The sequence below is a fragment of the Mustela lutreola genome, chromosome 15, assembly GCF_030435805.1.
Source record: "Mustela lutreola isolate mMusLut2 chromosome 15, mMusLut2.pri, whole genome shotgun sequence".
NCBI lineage: Eukaryota > Metazoa > Chordata > Mammalia > Carnivora > Mustelidae > Mustela > Mustela lutreola.
Window position 1 is genome coordinate 26,296,797 of NC_081304.1, and position 25,225 is coordinate 26,322,021.

Below are 25,225 nucleotides of genomic sequence, written 5' to 3' on the forward strand. Positions count from 1 at the left end.
ATCTCTTAGTGATGTTTCTTGTGATCAGTCGCCTATGTGTCTGCCATAATTGAATGGCCCAGCATTATTCCTTCAAAGTCCTACCTCCTAACCTTTGCTAGTATAGTTCCCTCCTTTCACAGGCTTCTCCCACGCCTTCTACCTTTGTCCTTCAAAGCTGGCTCAAAGGCTGCCTGCCCTGTGAAGCCTTCTCTGGTTGGACCCAGTGAAGATTCCGCATGCCTTTCATGCTCCCATAGCCCTTGCTTGTGCCTTTCCTAAAAGTATATTCAAATTAGCCTCATATCATTTATTTAAAAACAGAGAGCTGGGGTCCCTGACTGGCTCAGTGGTGGAGCATGTGACTCTTGATCTTGGGGTTCTAAATTCAAGCCCCGTGCTGGGTGGAGAGATTACTTCAAAATCTTAAAAAAAAAGTTAACTGCAAACGCACAAAACTAGTTTAATTGGTTTACTGATTAAGTTGTAGAAAAGATGAAAGAGTTTCAGCTATATGCAAAATCAGTGCTACTTTCAAAAAAACTAGAGCAGGGGCCCCTGGGTGGCTCAGTAGGATGAAGCCTCTGCCTTCGGCTCAGGTCATAGTCTCAGGCTCCTGGGATTGAGCTCCGCATCGGGCTCTCTGCTTGGCAGGGAGCCTGCTTCCTCTCTTCTCTCTATGTGCCTCTCTGCCTACTTGTGATCTCTCTCCCTGTGTCAAATAAATAAATAAAATCTTAAAAAAAAAAAAAAAAAAAAAAAAAAAAGCTAGAGCAATTCTGGGGCATGAGTGGAAACACAGTCCTGAGAAAGGGAGATGAAGGCGTAACTACCTTCTGTCCTAATTACATAAGTGACCAAACATTTGCTTGAGATGCTTTCTAGGGTAGAGGACTTCCAATCCTAAAAAGAGGACAGTCTTAGGCAAGGCAGGACAGGCTGTTACCCCATTACCACTAATTCGAAGTATGTCTAGAAGATGGTGAGCAGGACATACCGATGAATTAAAATACACTGTAATATTACGAGAAATCACTGAAGCAACTAGAGTTACTCAGAGTGTTCTAGTGGGAAAGGAGACCACTGTAACAAGGATTAGAATTATTCGTGTAGCTCTAAAAGGCAAAATTAAGACTCAACAACAAAATCCAGAGCACAGATAATTTTGGTGCAATATAAAGGATATTCTGGTAATCACAGATACATTATCACTGGAAGTGTTAACAGAAAACATCCCATGAGGAATTTCTGTAGAGAAGCGAGACTTTACCTTGCAAGCGTCTGTTAACTCTACAAGCCTATGATCCTATACACTTTCAGTTACACGGGGATTTACTACCTGAAGACTGAATTCATGTCCACATTATGTTTCTCAATAGCCTTTTGTTTTTATTTTGTTCTCCTTGCCTTCGGCCAGAATACGGCAGGTAGGCAAGATAAAGAGTTCAAACCGAAATCTAGGGTCTCATCTACAACTATAAGCTTCAGACTGTGTTTCTTTTTTCCTTGAAAAATTCTAAGGAAGGGAAAAAAGTCAAACTAGAACATAACCCCCCATCATGAAGCTGAGTAACATTGGAAGGCTGGAAATACTCACCCATGCCAGATTTACCATCTGGGTACGTGTACACTTGTCCATTGTTTTTGATGATTGGGAGGTTCGAAGGTAAAGGAGCAACTTCTTCTTCACTCTCCTCAGAGCTGGAGCTGCTACTCGTGTCCTCACTGCAGCTATCATAACCGTCAAACATCCCGAATGAGTCTCTCCTTTTCCTTTCAGAGCGTGAAGAATGTTCGGTCTTGAAAGTAGAAGAAATCAGTGATCCATGACACAGAAAGAATATGCCCCCTCCCCCCTCAATTAACTTAGTTCAAATTGTGTTAAGTGGCATCTGAAAAATGAAGATCTAGCTCCCAGAAATGATAATTTTATTTTGTAATGAAACGCTTGTTTCAAAACAGAGGCTTCCCTTTCTATAAGGTGCAACTTCATTAGCTACCATGTTAACAAACAAGAACTTCAATGGTGACAGCAAGAACACTGAGTAGGATCAGAAGATCACCATATAATTTAAGCTTTGCCATAAACTAGGTGGGTCACTTCTCTATAAAAAAGAGTAGGTTAGGGGCGCCTGGGTGGCTCAGTGGGGTAAGCCTCTGCCTTTGGCTCGGGTTGTGATCTCAGGGTCCTGGGATCGAGCCCTGTGTTGGGCTCTCTGCTCGGCGGGGAGCCTGCTTCCCCGCCCCTCTGCCTGCCTCTCTACCTACTTGTGATCTCTGTCAAATAAATAAATTTAAAAAAAAATCTTAAAAAAAAAAGGGTAGGTTAGACGGTTTGTCTTTTTTTTTTTTTAAATTGTGGTGAAATACACATAATAAACAGAAAAATGATTTCTCAATTTGCCTTTCTGCTCTGGAACTGTAGATATCTACAATAATATAATAATATACCGTAAAACTTTGAGATTAGTGAGAAGAAAGCAGAAAGAAAACAGGAAAATAAAGAGAAACAAAATCTTCAGGAAACAATAATCTATAAGGAAATAGGAGCAACACAGGCAACAAAAGAAAACTTCAAAAAAAATACGACATAAACATACACAGCGAGTTACAACTAGAGGGCCAAGTATCAACCAAACAATCTTTAGAGTTTGGCACCTATCCTTATTCTTTTGCTTCACTTAGTATTTTTTGGGTATCATTTTACACTTTTTGCTCAGTTTCTTTCCAGGCTGGTTTAACTTTCTACTATGACCAATAACAAAGCTGAAATCTGTTATTCAAAGCCTGACAAAAATAAAACCAAGCAAATGCATCTTTAAGTTTGAGATACTGAGCTACTGAGCAATTATTTTTAGGTACACAGATATGGGAAACTGATTTTCCCATGTATCAGGTGTCACTATGAAAGTGACCCAATCAGTTTCTTAATCCACACAATGGAAATATTTTATACCCAAATGAATACTTTCTTTTAAGAAGGCCTCTTCTTCTAGTATCCTTCTTAGAACTCTCTTTTAGATCCAGTTTTAAGAAGAAAACCGTATTGTATGTGGCTACTTTGTAATTCCATTTCCCTCAATAGTTTTCCCTAGCTTGATTACCTCACAGAATAACTTGCAGGTATTTAAAAAAAATCATATGTACTTTCAAAGAATCAAAATCTGCTACCACCAGATTTCAAGAGTAAGATTCTGAGGGTAATGCCAAAAGAAAGTCTAGCAACATTTTTAACTGATAAGGTGGTAAGGAATGGAATAGTCCTTGTTAGAGTGAGGGGTGGTGCTAACAGCACAGAATTCGGATAGCCCTAGGTTTGGGTTGTGGCTCTGCCATTCATTGGCTGTGAACTCAGCTGTGAAACAAGTTATGAGCTTCTTTCCCTATTCACTCAACATTCAACAACTGTTTACCAAGCATTTGTGTGTTTCACAGTGGCAGAAGCTAAAGACAGAGTCGTGTAATAAAGCAGACAAGACTCATGCTTTTCACACAGGCTACGAGTCTACTGGCAGGGAGGAATCCAAGCAAGGCCACGTGAAGTCAGAGTCAAACTGAGGCAGGAGTGGTCAGCTAAGATTCAGGGGTGAGGAAAGGCCTTGGTGAGATAAGACCCTGATGCCAAAAAAGGCAGTCAATTGAATATTTGGTGCTGGGATATTCTAGGCAGAGCAAAGAACAAGAACAAGGTTGGAACATATGTGGCACACTGAAAGGCCAGTGTGGCTTGTGTCGTGTGAAAGGTTTATAAGATGGGGTTGCAGGACGATAAAGAGGCCACATCATGAGAACCCTTGAAGGCCAGGGCAAAGAAGTGATACATTCTTTTTTCCTGAAGGGAATGGAAAGACATTATGAAATATTTATCACAGTGTCTGGAATGCACACTTAATAAACACTGGCTAGAATTTTAAGTTCTAGTAGATTCACACAGCTCACATCCATGCAGAGATGGATCTTTTATACCCAAAGTTGTCATAGAAGGTAGTCCACTTTACAGCCAGCCCAGTTAGCAGCCAATGCATATTTACTGACCCCTAAATGTCAGTGCAGAGTATCTTATTCGGACTCTACTTGCCAGCGAATATAACCTTATAGTTTCAGGGAGTCAACAATGATAAACATCTTGGTATCAACATTATAGGCTGTTAACGTTTAAAAAAAAAAGTATTAAAAATAAAGTATTATGGTCAAATACATTTGGAAAATTTTCCTTATTTCATGGCCTATTTATTTATTAGAAGAATATTTATTTATTTGACAGAGATCACAAGCAGGCAGAGAAGCAGGCAGAGAAAGAGGAGGAAGCAGGCTCCCTGCTGAGCCGAGAGCCCAATGTGGGGCTTGATCCCAGGACCCTGGGATCATGACCTGAGCCAAAGGCAGAGCCTTTAACCTAACACTGAGCCACCCAGGTGCCCCTTAAGGCCTCTTTAAACCTTTAATATGCTTATGAACATTATGGTAATTTAAGAGGGATATAGAATATGCAGTCTCTTCCATAGTTCCAGTACACAAAGAAAATGATCAGCTATACAATGCAAGGGTTATAAGCCCCTGAATGTACCTAGTCTGAGGCCTCTGACTATATCCCAAGCATTGCAGGGATGAATTAACTTGACAAATCCAGGACACACTAGGTGGGGAGCTACATTCTACTTGGGAAGTGGTGTTCCTTGAGTATATTTTTCTTAGATTAGGAAAGAATACTAATGAACTATACATATGAGCTATAATCAACTTACTCTATGTTAAACTTACCATTTACTGCAGGGGAACTTAATTGGAAAACCTGAATGAGACCAAAATCCCTAAGGGGGCTGCGACTTCAATAAAAGGGTAGGTAAGAAAAAAACATCTGACTACATGCAAAAGAGGACCTACAAATGAGTCTTTTCTGCCCATGTTCTGGGTGGAGAGGCTACTCTGGGATTTTATAATCACAGGCCTGCTCTCCTGTACCTCTGAGGATATAACTTACACTACCCTAGATGGTCAGTGAATCCCCAGCTCAAGACATTAAAGTAGTTTCTGGCCACTAGTGCCCCATGAAACCCAGCAAAAGCATCCTAAATCATTGCAAGAAATAATCACCTACAACTCAGGCCTTTTAGCATTCCCACAGATTTGACCAAGTATGAGTACACAATCAAGAATCAAACATATAATAAGCAATCAATCACAAGTGTCAGTAGAAATAGATTAGGAATTCCAAGTAGGCACAGAAATTGCTAGACAGAGTATAAAAGAACTATTCAAGAACTGTTTTTTTTTTTTTTTTTCCCCAAAATTTACTTACTTGACAGAGAGAGGGAGGAGGAAAGAGTGAGACGGAGAAGAGGCTCACAGCTAAACAGAGAGCCTAATGAGGGGGTTGATTCCAGGACCCTAGGATTACGACCTGAGCCGAAAGCAGATACTTAACTGACTGAGCCACCCAGGGGTCCCAAAAACTGTTTAAGATGAAATAAAAAGGGGCACTTGGGTGGCTTAGTCTGTTAAGTGACTGACTCTTGATTTTGGCTCAGGTCATGATCTTATGGTTGTGGATGAGACCTACACTGGGTTTCTCATTCAGCAGGGAGTCCGCTTGAGATTCTCTTTCCTCTCCCTCTATGCCACCCCCGCCCCTCTCCCACCACACACGTGTGTGCATGCTCTCTTCTCTCTCCGAAATAAATAAATCTTGGGCCCCTGGGTGGCTCAGTAGGTTGAGCAACTGCCTTAGGCTCAGGTCATGATCCTGGAGTCTCAGGATTGAGTCCTCAATTGGGCTCCCTGCTCGGCAGGGAGTCTGCTTCTCCCTGGAACCCTCTCCCCCCTCATGATCTCTCAATCTCTCAATTAAATAAAAATCTTAGGGGCGCCTGGGTGGCTCAGTGGATTAAAGCCTCTGCCTTCGCCTTGGGTTGTAATCCTAGGGTCCTGTGATCGAGCCACGTTTCAGGCTCTCTGCTCAGCGGGGAGCCTGCTTCTTCCTTTCTCTTTGCCTGCTTCTCTGCCTACTTGTGATCTCTCTCTCTCTGTGTGTCAAATAAATAAATAAAATTTTAAAGAAAAAAATCTTAAGAAAAAAAGAAAGAAAGAATTCTGAAAAAAGGAAAATTATTATTAAAAAATGAAGAAAAGAATAAAAGTCATCAGACAGACCTAAAAAGAATCAAATATAACTTCTATGAATGAAAAATATAACTGCTGTAATGGAAAAAACATCCCCCACCAAAACACCTCAATGGATAGATCAAACATGGCTAAAAAAGAAATAAGGAAATGGAAGATTAACAAAACAACCAAAACACAGCAAAGAAAAACAGAAATATAAAAAAGAGGTTAAAAGGGCATAAAATGTAAAGATCTAATAAATGTCTAATATGAATTCTCAGAGGAGAGAATATGGAGATGCTGAATGAAAGACTGGTTGAGAATTCTGCAATAACACTAAAAACAAATAGAACACGAGAAAAAGAAAAACACATTTAAACAGATCATAGCATCAGTGCAAACCACTCAAGATTTAAAAAGGGACCAATCACCACAGTGAATCCTATTCCTTAAAAAGTCCAACCTCAGGCTCATTCAGTACAATCAGCAGCTTAGTGACTGAACTAAGCTATAAGAGGATAGGCAAGGATAGGCAAGGATCACCAATCATTTAAGACAAGCCTCTGAGGGGCACCTGGGTGGCTCAGTGGGTTAAAGCCTCTGCCTGAGGTTCAGGTCATGATCCCAGGGTCCTGGGATCGAGCCCTGCATTGGGCTCTCTGCTCAGCGGGAAGCCTGCTTCTCCCTCTCCCTCTGCCCGTGCTCCTGGGCTCTCTCTCAAATGAATAAATAAAATCTTAAAATAAAACAAAGGCCTCTGAGAATGTGAAAGACCAAAACAAATCTTCAGGAAAAAACAACCTATAAGGAAACAGAAGCAATAAAAGGAGCAAAAGACAAAACAAAACAAAACCTTCAAAAATAAAATTAATGGGGCACCTGAGTAGCTCCATTGGTTAAACATCTGCCTTTGGCTCAGGTCATCATTATCCTGAGGTCCTGGGACAGAGCCCTCCATCAGGCTCCTTTTCTGTGGGGAGTCGACTTCTCCCTTTGCCCCTCTCCTCCCTGCTCATGCACACGCACTCTCATAAATAAATTAAAAAAAACTTTAAGAAAAAAAATGAAATTCGGGGCGCCTGGGTGGCTCAGTGGGTTAAAGCCTCTGCCTTCGGCTCGGGTCATGATCCCAGGGTTCTGGGATCGAGCCCCACGTCGGGCTCTCTGCTCTGCAGGAAGCCTGCTTCCTCCTCTCTCTCTCTCTGCCTGCCTCTCTGCCTACTTATGATCTCTGTCTGTCAAATAAATAAATAAATAAATAAAATCTTAAAAAAAAAAAAAAAATGAAATTCTTCAGGGATGTAAGAACAGAACACCATCCCTGAACAAAATCTTGAAGTATAAAAACAGAAGGGGCAAGATAACCTCTATGTTGTACACCTGAAACCAATGTTAACATTGTGTCAACCACATCCAATTAAAAAAATTAAAGAAAAAAAGAGAAAAGGTAATCTGGTGGAAAAAAAGATAGTCTTTTCAACAAAATGTGCTGGATTGAATAGATTACAAAATTAAATACATGATGAAATTAAAAAATTAAATAGATTACAAAATTAAAAAAACAAAAAGAAAACCCAATTCTTATCTATACTTCACGTCATCTACAAAAATTAACTCAAAATGGATCACCAACCTAAAAGAACTGAAACTATAAAACTTCTAGAAAAAAAAAATGGAAAGAATCTTCATGACCTTAGGTAGGCATAAAATTTTTAGATATGACATCGGAAGTATGATACATAAATGAAAAATGTTGACAATTTGAACTTTATCAAAATTAAAAACTGGTCTTTGAAATATACTATTAAAAGAATAAGGCAAGACACAGACTGGAGAATAGTTATTTGCAAATCACATGTCTGATAAAGGATTGGTATCTAGGATATACCAAGAATTACCCAAACTCAACAACTGAAACAGTCCAATTAAAAAAACAGATACAACACAATAATAAACTACTCACAGATATATGGATGGTAAACAAAGTCAGGAAAAGATGCTCAAGAGCACTGGTCATTAGGAAAATGCAAATTAAAACCACGAGACACTCTTGTACATCTATTAGATTGCCCCAAATTAAAAACAAAAACAAAAATACCAACCCTCTATGGTCTATGCAGCAAACAGAACTCTCAAACACTGCAGATGGGAAAATAAAATAGTACAAAAGTATTTTGTAAAAGAGGCAGTTTGTTAAAATGTTAAATATATGCCACCTATCACCCATTTCGTTCCTATTTACCGAAAATAAATGAAAAGATACATCCACACACAGACATGAATGGTCGTACTGGCTCAAAATTGGAAACAATCCAAATATCAACAGGCGAATGAGTAAACAAATTATGGCATATCCACATAGTGATTCCATATTGCTGCTCAGCAATAAAAAGGAATGAGCTGATATACATGACATGGATAAGTCTCAAAATAATTACACTGAGCGAAAAACCAGACAAGAGCACATGCTGTAGGACTCCATTTATATAAAACTTTAGAAAATGTGAACTATTTTTTCATTTCCTTCATTTTTACTTAATGTTCTATTTCTTTTCCAAGCCTCAAGTAACATTTAGTTCCCGTGTCCCCTAAAGCTCCTCTTGGCTGTGACAATTTTCCAGGTTTTCCTTTCCTGGTTTTTGATGACCTTGAAGGTTTTGAGGAGTCCCTGGTCAGGTATTTTGTTCAATGATCCTCTCCTGAGATTTGTCTCATGGTTTCCCCAGGATCAGGCCAGGGTGGTTTTCTGGAAAAAAGATCAGCGGTACTGAGAAGTACCCTTTTCATCAAATCATATAAGGAAACCTACTACTAACATGACTTATCCCTGTTGGTATTGACCTTGATCACCTCTACCTGAAGCCGTATTTTTCAGGTTTTTTTGTTAAAATAAAATTACTCCTAACCCCTCTACACACTATACTTTTCGGAAGCGACTTTGTGAAGTCTACACTTGTGAAGTGGGGAGTTAGGTTCCCTCTCCTTGACAGCTGTGCATCCACACAAATAATATGGAGTTCTTCCACACAGATTTCCTTCTTTCAGGTTTATGTGAGGTTTTCTCTCCTGTTGGACGTCTCCAGTTGACAATGTCTCTCAGGGTAGCAAAGTCAGGTGATGGGATTTCCACCTGCGTCTTATCAGTGATGAGAAGTTTGAAGACCTGGTCTAGGTGTGGTCTGGTTTTCCACTGCAGCCTTACTATTTTCTCTCTTTTAATAAGCAATCTATGGAGAGATACTTAAAGTCTATACAAATGCTGTTCATCCAAATTTCACTGCAGATTTAGCATCCAAAGAGGATCTTGCCCAATCTATAACTGGGATTTGCCAGCCTCAGAATTTCTTCCATATTCTCAGTTGGCATTCCTCTGTAGGGAAGATCCTTCTTTTTTCTCTTATTATGGGTATTCACTCATGAATTCCTACTTTTCAGTGGCCTATAATTCATTATAGTCCTTAGTTTTCTGGAGCTTCAACTGTTCCAGATTTAGCCAATGGGAGCCCATCCAGCTGAGTCATGTCATTCTGACAGGCTTGTATCATTGTTTGAGCAACTCCTTACTTTCTGGCATAACAAGATATTCCAGGTTTATCTGACACTCATTTTCCTGTCCCAACCCTAGAGTCAACCATTTCTTCAGAGAGCCCCAGTTTCTTTTAGTGGGGGCTATAAATAAATAGAAATAAAGATGTGGGTACTCCATGTGCTCAGCACTATTGAAGTCTCTGTCTCTGGGTCCTTTAGTAGATGGAACTGGAATATATACATACATGTATGCTATCTTAGGAAATCACGAGTTCACAATTTTTAATCCAATTCCAATCCATCTTTTAGGGCTTTCCCTTATCTTCCCACATCTGTATTTGGAGCTCTCATCCTCCACAGTGAAAACCCTGGCTTCCACCCAAATTACACATACTCATTTGCTCAATCCTTCCATACATTTTAGTAGTTGCAGGATTACATCCATACTGCTGCGAAAAACAAACTTACGAGTCCAGAATTTCTTTGTAGTCCCATCTCCTTAAATTAATGGTCAGAGTATTGAGTTTAAGAGTTGCTTGGATTGTTTATTTCTCCCTCCTTTACTGTGGTTATGTTACTGATTTGAAATAAACGGAGTTTGGTTTTTAGTCTTCCCTGCCATCCTTACTGAAATAATTTCATTTCTGGGGCCTGTCTAAAACACTGTTCTGCTTCCAAATATAAAGAACTATAAAAAGTTCCAACTTGGAAAAAATCTCCTACCTCACCATCTACCTTAGTTACTTGCAGGCAAGTAACTAACTTTATTGCTTTCTGGTTCACCCTTTTGTATGTGTATATTTTGAAAAGGTAAAAAGGTGTATTTATTTTCTTCTTCTTTCTTACAGAAAAGGCCACGCACTAAATTCCTCTGTCCTTGGCTTTTAGTAATTCAGAAATATATCCTAGAAATTGTTCCATTTCAGTGCAGAGACATCTTCTCTTCATTCTTTTTTCAGCGGTACAGTACTCTGCTGTGTGTGTGTTTACTCAATCAATCTCCTTTGGACAGACAAAACATCAGTGTTTTGCTGTTATAAGCACTGCCTCAATGAACAAACTTACGCATTTATGTATACATATACATTTACTGCCAGAGGTATACTTTCACAGTATATTCTTTGGGTCGAAGAGTGAATGTGCATATAATTTATTTAGGTATTACCAAATTTTCCTCCATAGAAATTTTACCATTTTGCATTTGCATAAGCAACAGTGAGATTATTTCTGCCAATGTAACAGATGAAAAATGGTATGTCAGTGTAGTTTTTTTTTTTTAAACTTTGTACTTGGAACGAACTTCAAATTTCTAGGGAAACTGGACAATAGTACAATGAAATCCTGTGTACTCCACTGAGATTTGCTAATTATTAACATTTTGCCTCATTTGTCTTATTCTTCTCTCTATATACATAGCCATTTTGCTAAGCCGTTTGAGAGTAAGGTATATAATTAATATCTATTTGTCCACCCCAAATTCAGTACGAATTTTCTAAAAATAAAATTGTTCTCTGATAACTACCACAGAGTTAACAGTTTCAAGAAATTTAACATTAATGTGATACTCTCCCCCAATTTACCATCCATAGTCCAATGGACCAATAATGTCCTTATATAGCCTTTTTCCATTCCATCCAGGATGCCATGTCCTATTTGTGTCCTTAGCTTCTTTTAATCTGGAAGATTACTTCTGAATAATGCAGGCTCTCTCTCCACCTTCCTAATAGAATGTTTCTCATTTGATGCTCCTCCTGTTTCTGCATTAGATCAAGTTATATCCCCATAATGCTATATAAGTGAGATAACCTTCTCAGAACATTACATCCAGAGGCATAAGATAACTATGCGGCCCTCTCTGCTGGTGTTAATTTTAATCATTATTTCAAGACGCTTTCCAGTTTTCCACTGTACACTTACTATATTTCTCCTTACAACTAATGAGAAATCTTGCAGACATATTTTAAAATGTGCAAATATTGTTTCTCATTGAAATCTCATTCCACCCCACCCCTAAAGTTAGCATCCAGTAACTCCTGCCAAACCAAACATTACTATGATGGCTACAAAATAATTCTGTAATTCTAGTACTCTTTTACCAGTCAGCACAAAATTCTTCCACCATCCTCATGTATTTGTCTACCTATCTACTTTTATTATCAGTATGAATTCATACCTCTTTTTCACCCCAATGCTTTATAATCCATCACTGACCTCAATTATTTTGGGGCTCAAAACATCCCATATTCAGCTACTTGGATTCCCTCAAACTGGCTGCTACATCCCTGTGACATGCTCCCATCATTGCCTATTAAGTGTTGACTTACTTTCTGGCATATCAAGATATTCCAAGATCATTTTCTTTTTTTCTTTTTTTTTTTTTTTTAAAGATTTTATTTATTTATTTGACAGGCAGAGATTACAAGTAGGCTGAGAGGCAGGCAGAGAGAAAGGAGGAAGCAGGCTCCCTGCTGAGCAGAGAGCCCGATGCGGGGCTCGATCCCAGGACCCTGGGATCATGACCTGAGCCAAAGGCACAGGCTTTAACCCACTGAGCCACCCAGGCGCCCCCCAGGATCATTTTCTATCTACACTCTTCAACCATTTCTCCAAGGAGCTCTCATTCTTTTCAGTGAGGAATGGTATTAAAAACCAACATGTGCTCACTATTGTTTTACACAGAGCCATTTCTTTTCTTTTGTATATTGATGCAATGTGTGTGTGTGTGTGTTTTAAAGATTTTATTTATTTATTTGACAGACAGATATCACAAGTAGGCAGAGAGGCAGGCAGAGGGAGAGAGGGAAGCAGGCTTCCTGCTGAGCGGAGAGCCCAATGCGGGGCTTGATCCCAGGACCCTGGGATCATGACCTGAGCCGAAGGCAGAGGCTTTAACCCACTGAGCCACCCAGTGCCCCGCAATGTGTGATCTTTTGTTCTTTTTTCTTTAGGGTTTTTAGTCTCTTAGGTTTTTTTTTTTTTTTTTTTAAATTTAAAGATTTTATTTATTTATTTGACAGAGAGAGGTCACAAGTAGGCAGAGAGGCAGGAAGAGAGTCCCGATGTGGGACTCGATCCCAGGACTCTGAGTTTTTTTTCCCCCCAAAGTTCTGTGTATTTAGGAACTTTGTAATATATAGGAAGTTTTGATTTTGCTTATAAAGTTGTCATGTAATTAATATTTTAAAAGTAGTAAAATTTATCAGTATTTCTTTATTATAACTTGATTTTGACTCATTGAAAACTTTTTCTTATAACCACTGTATAGCAAAAGTTCACCGATATTTTGCTGTCTGTACATTTTTTAAATATGTAGACCTCTGATCCACTTGGGAGTTTATTCTTATGCATGGTGTGAAGAACTGACCTACGTCATCTTTTCCTAAGTAGCTGTCTAAAGCTGCCATGTTATGAAAATGTCCCTTTTGGGGGCACCTTGGTGGCTCAGTGGGTTAAAGCCTCAGTTGCCTTCAGCTCAGGTCATGATCCTCAGGGTCCTGGGATGGAGCCCCGCATCCCGCTCTCTGCTCAGCAGGGAGGCTGATTCCCCCTCTCTCTCTGCCTGCCTCTCTGCCTACTTGTGATCTCTGTCAAAATAAATGAATAAAATCTTTGGGAAAAAAATGTCCCTTTTGTTTTAGTGATTTGAAATACCACTTCAATAAAGCACTAGGTTTCCATATGTAGCTGTGTCCATATCTGGACTTAACAGTGTTTTACTGGTCTATTCATGTGCCAGTATCTTGCTTTTCAAATTCTAGAGGCTTCCTAATATATTTCGATATTTGGTAGGGCTATACTCCACTCAGAGATCTCCCCCCTTAATGTTTTGATATTCTTGCATGTTTATTTTTCCAAATGAACTTCAGTATTAACTAGTTTAGTTCTACACCAAAAATCATTGATATTGGGCACCTGGGTGGTTCGGTTGGTTGAGCAGCTGCCTTTGGCTCAGGTCATGATCCTGGACTTCCAGGATCGAGTCCCGCATCAGGCTCCCAGCTCCTTGGGGAGTCTGCTTCTCCCTCTGACCTTTTCCTCTCTCATGTTCTCTCTCAAATAAATAAATAAATAAAAACCTTTAAAAAAAAATCGTTGATATTATTAGGATCTCATTAAATTTATTAACTCAGGAAGAAAGTGACCTCATGAGGTTGAGGTCTTAACCAAAAACAAGGAATGTTTCCCCAATTGTATACTGTGTCTTTAAGAAATGTTTTATAGTTTGCTTTATGTAGATTTTCATTGTTAAAACCAAATTCTTAGGAACTTTTTTTTTTTTGCTTTATAAAAACAATTTTCTCTCATTATATTGTGTAACTGGTTACTGAGTACATGAAGATTTATTTTATAACCTTCAATCTTGCTAAATTACTTTGAAATAGTTTTGTCATTGCTTTTCTGGGGCTTTCCAGATGAACTATCATGTCATCTGCAAAGAGACTTTTATTTCTTTTCCCATTACTATGCCTACAATTGTTTTCTCTTTCCTAGCTGCACTTTTTCCTATCTGTAGTACAATGTCATATACCAGAGACAATGCATATCCTTACTTTGTTTCTGATTTTAGTGTTTATCTTAAGATGCTGGTCTTAGGATTTAGGTGAATGTATGCATATGTATTTATGAAAATCATGTTAAGGATCTATCCATTCCCGTTTTCTTAAAGGAATAGGTGCTGAATTTTCCACAGACTTTTTCAGCAACTATAAAGAGAATGATTTTTCTCCTTAGATCCATTAATATGGTGAACTGTATCAAGTATTCCAAATACTGAATCATCCTTGTATTCCTACTATAAACCTCACTTCATCAGGATATATTTTCTTGATGTAGTGTTAAAGATTGCACAGTATTTAGGATACTGCATTGATATTCATAAATAGAGCTCTAATATTCTGTATATTTTTTGTACCATCTTTAACAGGTTTAGAAATTGCCATCACTCTTGCTTCATAAAAATTGAAAGTCTGGGGCGCCTGGGTGGCTTGGTGGGTTGGGCCTCTGCCTTTGGCTCGAGTCGTGATCTCCTGGGATTGAGCCCAGCATCGGGCTCTCTGCTCAGCAGGGAGCTTGCTACCCCACCCCCCTGCTTGCCTCTCTACCTATTTGTGATCTCTCTGCCAAATAAATAAATAAATAAATAGGAAAGTCTGTAAAAAAGAAAACTGAAAGTTTTTCTGCATTTTCTATGTTGTGAAGTAATTGATGTAGTGTTTGGAATGTATAGCCTCTAAAGGTTTTACAGAATTCCTTTGTGAAATCACATAGGTTTGGTGTTTTGTGGGCTAGCTCCTTGATAAATGTTCTTCCATTAAGTTGAAAATAATTTTTTAAAAAAATTTTGATTTTTTGAGACAGAGACTGAGCTTGTGTACACAGAGGGTGGGGGAGGGGCGTGAGGCAGAGAGAGAGAGAGAGAGAATTTTAGGCAGGATTCATGCCCAGCGTGGAGCCCAAAGTGGGTCCTGAACTCACGACCCTGAGATCAAGACGTGAGCTGAGATCAAGAATTGTACACTTAACTGAGTCACCCTGGTATTCCAAGTTTAAAAAAAAATCTCTAATGAGGTTTTCTTAAACTGTATTTTCCTAAGAATCCATTTCATCTAAGTTTTCAAATTTATTTGTCTAAGTGTGTAAAATGGTTGCGTATGAATTTCTCAATTTCTTCTGTATCAAGTTCTTTTTCCTTTGTCATTTATTTTGTATATTTTGTGCTTTCTCTTCCTCCTTGATTAAACTAGCGAGTAGCTTACCAGTTTTATGGATTTCCCCCTAAAGGTCCAGGACTGATTCATCAATTCATCATCTATACTGATTCAGTATAGATTTTCTGTTAACTCATATATTTCTAATTTTATCTTTAGTTCTCTGTGTTGTTGGTTTTTTTTCCTTTGGTTTACTTTGTTGTTCTTTTTTCATTTCTGAGTTGGGATTTATTAATTAATATTATTACTATTACTTTTACTGTGATAAAGTAACCAGGTTAGGTCCAAGATGAAGTTGTTCAGGCTAAGCCACCTCAGCAAACCAAGATTTAGTACCGAAGTTTCTATATTCCTCTCCCTGGAAAGGCAGGCTTTGGTAAATTATCAGTGAGTACTCACTCAGCATACAGTGCCTGATCTAGGTCCAAGACTTCCCTTTGCTCCAATAAGAAAAGCAACCCAGCTTTAACCAATTAGCAAATGCCCAGTGTACTTCCTTGTTCCCACTCACTTGGGTCATAACAATATCTGCTAGATTGGACGTTGCACAACTTATTAATGACTGAATAAAGTCAGTAAGATTTAAAAAATTTACTTGAATTTTATTTTTTAACAAACATTTAGGACTATGAATTGTCCTCTGCTCATTGTCTTCAATGTATTCCACAGATTCTTACATGTGTATTTTCATTATCATAATTTTTTAGGAACTCTGTAATTTGTTTATATTCCCCCTTTACCCAAGATTTTCTTTTAAATGAAGCATCATTTTGAATGTGTATTGAGATGGAGAAATTATCTGTCACTCCAAAAAGGACCCTCATGTCCTTTTCTCTCTCCTCCTCCCCCAGAAGTTCTAGTACTATGGGTTAATTTTGCATACATTTATTTAAATGGAATAAAAGGCTACAGACATTTTTATATCTAATTTCGCTCATACAGCATAGTATTTTTGAGATTTATCCATATTATCATATGTATGAATGGTTCATTGCTTTTTACTGCTAATATTGCACTTTTTTAAAAATGAAGGTTTTATTTATTTCAGAGAGAGTATGTGTGCGCACAAGCAGGGGGAATGGCAGACAGAATGAGAAGCAGAGCAAGAAGCTGAGGAAGGAGCCCAATGTCCCAGGATTCTGACTTCATGACCTGAGCCAAAGCAGATGCTTAACCAACTGAGCCACCCAGGTGTCCTGCTAATAATGCACTTCAGCAATGTATTTGTTTATCCATTCTCCGTTCGTATTTGACTACTTTGAATAGAGTCACTATGATCATTCTTGTACAAGGCTGGAAATTCTTGTTCAAGGTGGAAATGCCCTTTTGCTTTTTTTAAAATTTTTAAAAAATTTTTTTTAAAGATTTTATTTATTTATTTGACAGAGAGAGATCACAAGTAGGCAGAGAGGCAGGAGGAGTGAGAGGGAGAAGCAGGCTCCCTGCTGAGCAGAGAGCCCGATGTGGGACTCGATCCCAGGACCCTGAGATCATGACCTGAGCCGAAGGCAGCAGCTTAACCCACTGAGCCACCCAGGTGCCCGCCCTTTTGCTTTTTGTTTTCTTCTATGGGACCTACTGATGTTTTCTTAACTACGAAAAGATTTTTGTGACTATTTTGTGTTTAAGAGGGAGTATATTGTATGTAGGATGCTGTGATAGATAGACCTGAAGATGTGTCTCATTATGTTTAGATCTTTTATATCTCTACTTTCTATCTACTGTACCTATCTTGTGGTAAGTGGGTCAGTGTCCAATTTTTAGTGCTTCTTTTTATTACTTGCAATTCTTTTAGCTTTTGTTTTGTCAAGATTCTTGCTGTCACTTGGTGCATATGTATTTGTAAGTGTTAATACCTTTGCTGTAAGTTTAGGTTTCAATATTACAAACTGTCCTCCTTTGTTGTTTAATGCCTGTTGTTTGGCTTCTACTTTGTGAAATTGGTTTCAGCATTGCCAATCCTGCTTTCATATTATTTCTATTTGCTTGGTTGATCTTTGTCCGTCTTTTTAACTGTTTTAAGGGCCTCATATTAAAGTTGGATTCTGATTTTGTTCCTTCTTTTATTTTTATTGAAATATAATTGACATATAATAATAGTTTATTGGATTTTGATTTTTGAGCCAATCTGAAAACCTTTTTTTTTGGTGAGAGAATCCTCACTGATGTGACTGGTAGGTTTGACTTCAATTCTGTCATATTATTTTGTTATAATTACCGTGGGCATCATGATTCTCTATGATGGTTTTCTTTGGCCTTTTAAACATTTCAGTGTTTCTAAAGGTTTGTATTTTTTTTTTTTTCTAAAGCTTACCTTTAAATCCTTTGTTTCCATATATCATTTTCCTTAGCTAATCTTTGCTTTTAGTTTCACGAGTCCCTTGTGATAACTAATATATAATTATTAGTCTTAGTTCTTTTCCTTTCCCCTCCCACATTTTTTAGCTGCCCTTTCTACTTTGTCAGAACCTGTAACATTTATGTACTATTCTACTTATGTCCCTATTCCTAATTTTAACCTTAGTTCAAATACACATGCAATCACTATCCATCTTATTTGCAGAAAATTTCCCATACGGTTTCCTCAGGAAGGGCTAGTGAGTGCAGTATTCCCTGAATTCTTGGCATGGTTAAAGCTTTTTCTATTGTCTTAACCCTTGAAAAACAGCTGAGCGGATATAAAAAATCTTTGCTTAGCATTTTCTTTCCTTATGCTACACCACTATTGTCTTGCTTTGTATGTTGCTTTTGAGAAATCGAATACCAGTCCACTTCCCCGGCCTTTTTTTAATGTACTTCATCTTTCACCTGGAAGCCTGGAGAATTTTTCTGTATCTTTAAAGTCCTACAGCTTTACTAGAATGTATCCTGCAGTTTACCTTCTGGTATGAACTTCTGATATAGAGATTCAGATCTTCATTTCCAGAAAGCTTTCTTGGATATTATGGCTTACTATTCTTCCTTCTTGAGAGGCAACAACTACACATTAGACTTTTTGGACCCATCTTCCACTTAAAATGTCAATTAAAAAATAATCTCATTTTCATTCTCTTGACCATCCTCCTGCTGCTCTTCCATGTCATTTATTATATCTGCATTTGAATGTTTGGTATGAACCTTACAACTAGTCTTCAGTTCTGATATGTGTTTTTCTGAGGGTTTTTTTTTTTTTTTTTAAAGATTTTTTATTTATTTGTTTGACACACAGAGAGAGAAGTCACAAGTAGGCAGAGAGGCAGGCAGAGAGAGAGGGGAAAGCAGGCCCTCTGCTGAGCAGAGAGCCCGACGTGGGACCCGATCCCAGGACCCTGAGATCATGACCTGAGCCGAAGGCAGAGGCTTAACCCACTGAGCCACCCAGGCGCCCCCTGTTTTTCTGAGTTTAATATACTCTGATCTTTTCCCTGTTTCTTGCTGTTTCTGTTCTTAGTTTTAGATTTCTGACTCAAGGTTTTCTTTTTTTCCTCATATCCCCGAACAATGGTTTGAGGACATTTTATTTCATTTTGAGTGTTGTGTCAATTTTCTTCTGCCTTATGTTTTTTGGGGGAGGGGAAGATTTTCGCCAGTTGAGATGTTCTGATTCACATTTTTTCCTGTAGTAGAAAATATTCCTACGTATTCTGTCTACATGTAGTCCATTCATTCCTATTGCCATTCATTTCACGGTCAAGTTCCTGGTTCAAGAACACTCCTAAGTTGATTTTCTCTTTCTTTTTCTGAAAGAGTATTAATTTCTCCTCTTCCCTCTTTCTCCTCACTGCCATGTGTCCACCCCTTCCCTATAAAGTACTGCTTGTAACTGAAGTTACTGATTCTGGGCACTGCTAACTTTCAAGCCCCTAGCTGTGGCTAAAGGGGCAAACTACCAAATTTCAAAGCTGTGTTAAATACTTTGAAGATTTTATTTATTTATTTGACAGAGAGAGATCACAAGTAGGCAGAGAGGCAGGCAGAGAGAGAGAGAGAGGAGGAAGCAGGCTTCCTGCCAAGCAGAGAGCCCGATGCGGGACTCGATCCCAGGACCCTGAGATCATGACCTGAGCCGAAGGCAGCGGCCTAACCCACTGAGCCACCCAGGTGCCCTCAAAGCTGTGTTCAATACTTTGGACCTCAGTGGCGGATTCTCTTTTGGACGTGATATTCTGGGCTACACTGAAGTCTTGCATGGCCCTAAATTCTATCAGTGAACCTGTTAAGCCTTTTCTCTCTTCCTCTTCACGTCCACAGGATTGGGCAGAAGTTCTTGGAATCTGATTTATATCTCTATATAGAGGTAATCTGAAGGTCGTGGTAACCTGTTTCTTAATAATGCTGAAACCTGATGTGTGATGGATATGCGCTCTCTGTTGGCTTTAAAGGTTTATAGAAAGGTGGATGGGAAAATTGGATCAGGCTGCTGCCACTGTTCTCCAAAACTGTAAATCTACACATTCATATTTAAATATTACTATCTTAGAAACACTGGTTTTCCCATTTTCTGAAACACTTTACCTATCATTATTAGATTCACTTTTTGTATCACCTAACAGTTTCCTAGAGTAAGTCGTCTACATTTTCATCTAATTTGGTTCAGAAACACATTTTGCTCTATGGGAGTTTTTTTCATAAATCCCATAATAGTGTCTTACTGGACTATTTTTGCTAATGATTTGTAAAAGGTCTCTTATGATTAATATAACTGATATTTGTAGGATGCTCAGTATGTACTAGGCACATTCTAAGCACTTAATGAATGGTAATGTATTTAAATCCTCACAATTATTTTTACTCCCATTTTATAGATGAAGAAGCAGAGGCTCAAATAAGCTAAGCAACTTGTCCGAGGTCATACAACTAAAATGAATACTAGCAATAGGAGTCAAGAAAATAATCTTAGATCTATGTTTAATTTCAACCTTTCTCTTTTTTTCCCTCTTAATTATTTTTCTGTCAGCTACCTTCTATAAGCGTAGGTAATAAGGATCAAATAAAAACTATTTCAAGTAATGTGCCCTTTTGAACACTTTACTCTTCAAAATAAAAGTGAAAAATCATGTTAGGTGACTATTTAAGATCTTGAGTAGATGATGATGGGATGACTGGAGGAGAAAAAAACCTCACCTAATATTTGGGTATATATGGTATGGGCATATATGGACCACAGAGAAAGTAAAAATTCCTAGGATTCATATGCTGAGTGATGTATGCCTAATATTTAGAATTACAGAGATATATTCTAGGTGAAAAAACTGCAAGAATTATAAGTACTTGTTTTATGAGGGCTGTATAGGGAAGAGAAAGAGACTGCTGTAAAGGATCCTATTTGGGGGGCACTTTTACCATTGTTTAACATTGTACTATCAAGTACATTCATTATTTTTATAAAAACAAAGGTCAATTTCTACAAAGCACAAATTCCCTTCTTAAAATTCATTAAGCTGATAAAGATGGAGAGATTGAGGATATCTGGCATATCATGTATGATATGTATGTATGATCAAATATAAGTGTGAAATAGCCCATATACTGATAGGAAGGAAAACTTATGCCATCTTTTTGGAATGCAATCTGACATTGTTTGTGAAATCTTTAAAAAAAAAAAAAAGGAGTATGCCTTTTGAACATGTAATTCTACTTTTTCAAGTCTGCCCTTCAGAAATACTCACAGGACACAAAAATCTATATGGAAAGATGTTTCTTGAAGCAATAACTTAATAGTGAGAAACTGGAGGCCATCTAACCACCAGTAGGGGAATGATTAGTAACAGGCAAGATACTGAGGGCAAAAAATAAATCGCAAAATAGAAATGGCATGACTCACTTTTTATTAAAAGAAACAACGTATGCTGTATACGCACAGACTAATGTATCTATGTTCACATATGCATTTAGGAAGATCCTAGAAGGAGCAGCTAAGCTATTAACAGGCTGACAATGGAATAAGAGGATGATTTTTAACTTTTCTATGATTTTCATTTTCTTTTTTTAAACAGCAAATGTGTAATACTTCTATAGTGAAAAAATAAAAAGGTTTTCATAGTGACAAAATGTAAAGAAGAGTCACAGATCACAGTTAAATTTCATTTCCCTACTGTAATTATCACTCTGATGAACCTTCCACCTTATAAAATCTACAAAAGAGTTGAAAGGTAAAACTTTTCAACAAAAATTTTACAGAAAATATTTGAGATTCTAAATGCAAGCACAAATAAATACACAACAAAGTAATAATAGCATAATTTCAACATGAATAAACTCATCATTAAGTTAATCAACCCTCCATTATCCAAACCAATAGGGTTCAGTAGCCCACATAACTTCCCAGGATTTTGTCATGAAGTGTCCTAAATCCTTGAATTTGGGAAGGTTCTATGTGTGAACTCACAAAGTTAAAACTAAGAAATTAAGGGATCTATGACAACTGGACTCAATACGAGCTAGAGAGCTATTTAGCTCTTGCTGGTTTTCGTCATTCTACCATCAGGATGAAAAGCAGTCTGGCATGGTGATACAACTCACAGGCCTTAAATGCTTTTCTTCTTTCCCAGCTTACTATTAGGAGGATGATAAATGGTGAGGATTTGAGATTACTGGGTTTTTGTTTTCCACAAGACCAATGTGAAAGAATAAATTCATGTCAATGATATAATCAAGAGAAAACTGAAAACAGTAATATACTAAATAACTCCCTTAAAGAAACTGAAAAGTAACCAGGGAATGACAGGAGAGGACAATATTCTATACAACAGTATTCTATAGCTTAAAGCAACAGTGAGCAAAAGGAAGGTTTTCTTAGATATATAAGAAATACACATTTCTGTCTGGGTTCAAGTTCTGGTTCCATCACTCCACACTATGACTTTGGATGTAACAATTACTTGGGTATCAGTTTCCCCTCTCTTCAAAATAAGGAAAACATCACATACCACAACAGGAATGATGTCTGATAAAATAACTCACATAAATGGGCTTTCAGTTTTTCAGAAAAAAGCTATGAATCCTTAATTATGAACCTAAGAGCTAATTAAAAAAAGATGACCGCATCAAAATTAAGTCTGAAAAGCAGTAGCTGAGAGGGACCTTAAGATCATCATTAGCTAGGGGCGCCTGGGTGGCTCAGTGGGTTGGGGCCTCTGCCTTCGGCTCGGGTCATGGTCCCGGGGTCCTGGGATCGAGCCCCGCATCGGGCTCTCTGCTCTGCGGGGAGCCTGCTTCCTCCTCTCTCTCTCTGCCTGCCTCTCTGCCTACTTGTGATTTAAAAAAAAAAAAAAAAAGATCATCATTAGCTATCTTCTCTACCACAAATAACAGAATTCGTACTAAAGCTGGGGCTGTAGTGCAAACGCAGTCTCAGCAATCAAATGAGTTCATTTGTTAGTATGTGAACACAGCAAAAAATAAGTTAAACAGATTGGATATAACCTAAAAACACTGACCTAAGGTGATGATATTCTCTTGGTGTTTATCTTTTTTTTTTTTTTTTTAAGATTTTATTTATTTATTTGTCAGAGAGAGAGAGAAGGCAGAGAGGCAGGCAGAGAGAGAGGGGGGGAAGCAGGCTCTCCACTGAGCAGAGAGCCCAATGCGGGGCTGGATCCCAGGACCCTGAGATCATGACCTGAGCCGAAGGCAGAGGCTTAACCCACTGAACCACCCAGGTGTCTATGGTGTTTATCTTTTGAAAATATATTTGGAGCTGGTCGTGTAAAAGATACACTTTCACTGGATAATAACAACCATGGGGTATTAATAATGAAAAAATTAAAAACAGGGTTAAACACGTATGTGTACAGAAGGAGGTTATTTGTTGTCTAAATCTGCAACCAACTAACTAAAGTTTTGAAAATTAAAAGTAAAGCAATGGGCTATATCATCCAATATTTATTGAGCAATATAGACAGATCATTATGCTAAGCAACAGAAATACAACGAAGTGTTAGATTTACTGTACATATCCTCGACATAGATTACAAACTATAGTTGGGGGGAACAAGAAATTACTAAATTAGGGGCACCTGGGTGGTGCAGTGGGTTAGGCCTCTGCCTTCTGCTTGGGTCATGATCTCAGGGTCCTGGGAGTGAGCCCGACATCAGGCTCTCTGCTCAGTGGGCAGCCTGCTTCCGGCCCCCTTTCTCTGCCTGCTTGTGGTATCTCTCTGTGACAAATGAATACATAAAATTCTTAAAAAAAAAAAAAAAAAAGAAATTACTAAATTAAGTGAGTTACTGTATGGGACCTATTCCATAAGAAGTAGTAACAGGTTAGTAGTGAAAAAGGGAAAAGAAAAAGGGATTTTGAGAAGACACCTTAATACTTTACAGCAGCTCGCAATTTCTTGTATGCTGGTTATCACATCTAATTGGCTTACAGAAACCCTGGGAATTGAAGCTCAATCCAGACTTAGGTGAGAAAGATGATGCCTGAAGAGGTTACAAAATTTACTTAAGATCAGAGGTCAGGAGGTGGCAGAGCGAGAGCCTGGCCAGTTTGCCAACTTTGTCCAGAGCTTATTTCCACTACATTACATTTTAAGTCATCAATACTGAAGTGAGAACTGGAGTACCTCCCTAAGCAATCTGATAAAAACTTTGTCAGGCATGCACCTATAGGCCCCACTATAGACCTACCGAATGATAATCACCGGGAGAGAGGTTTTGTATGGTTACAAGAGCCCCAAGAGGTTGTTTTAATGAGTAGTTAAGTTTGGAAAATGCTCTTGTATATCTGCCATGTCCAACATGGCAGACCTATGGCTATTTAAATTTACACCAGTTAAATCAAACGGAAAAACCGGGTCTTTCTGTTGTACTAGCTACCTTTTAAGTGTCCAACAGCCATGGGTAGCTAGCTAGTGGCTGCCACACTGGAGAAAACACACCTAAGACATTCCTATCACCATACAAAGCTCTATCTGACAATGCTGTTTCTAGACCAGCCCTTCAACTATGAGGATGAGAAAAGGAGGCCCAGGATCTCATCTGACAAGTACTATGAAGCTAGTCAGTGGCAGAACTGAAACACTATCCTAGTCTGCCAGTACCTCTCTTACCGTATCATCTCAATCAGGCTTTTTCATATGGGAATTATTTCCTTTCCTATTTCCAGCAAAGTAAGATGCAAAAGTCTAACTGTGTGTGTGTGTGTGTGTATCTTAAAAAAAAAAAAAAAAGTCATTAAAATGATTAAATGTAAAAAAAAAAAAAAAAAAAAAGATTAAATGTAAACTGGGATGCCTGGATGCCTCAGGTCATGATCTCAGGGTCCTGGGATCCAGCCCCACATTGGGCTCTCTGCTCAGCCGGGGGCCTGCTTCCCCTTCTCTTTCTCTCTCTGCCTGCCTCTCTGCCTACTTGTGATCTCTGTCTGTCAAATAAATAAAAATCTTAAAAAAAAAAAGATTAAATGTAAACCAATCTGCAATTTTTGCATAAAACTAAAGGTAGTGTTGGACAGTTACCAATACCCTAGTGTTAAGAGGCATATTTTATCTTGCTTATTTTAATTCCTTCCTCTTCTACTGACCTCATGTTTTTATCTTTCTCTCGAATCAAAACCCTGAAATTAATGTTCATTTTAACTGGCTTAACCTTAATATTTAAATGTGAAAAGGTTACATCTTATTCAGCAAACACTTTAAAGAAGAAAACTGAGAAAGAGCAACCAAAAAATAGTGAATACTAATTTTAGAATGTGGTCACTCAAACCACTGAGCACTCCTGGCTTTCAGTGATCTAGCGGTTTTGTATTTATGACATTAATATGTTGTTTTCACTTGTAACCTACAGCTCTACCCTCTTTTGACTATTATATTTTCAACAATTTGAGGGCCTAGAAGCATCTGTGTAGGAAGGTTTAGACTCTAACCAGGACAACATATAACCAGTCACAAAAAATACAACAGTGTCTTCTTTAAAAATAAAACCAG

The 25,225-nt window shown here is 38.2% G+C and overlaps 1 protein-coding gene across 7 annotated transcripts in view; it reads right to left on the bottom strand.

Annotated features, from left to right (window-relative positions):
- Positions 1-25,225, bottom strand: part of MBTD1 (mbt domain containing 1) — a 70,042-nt gene that overhangs the window by 42,247 nt on the left and 2,570 nt on the right. For all 7 annotated transcript variants that reach the window (XM_059150505.1, XM_059150502.1, XM_059150504.1 and 4 more), the window contains exon 3: positions 1,577-1,778. The gene's annotated coding sequence lies outside the window, so the exon portion shown is untranslated. The remainder of the gene's footprint in view (positions 1-1,576; positions 1,779-25,225) is intronic.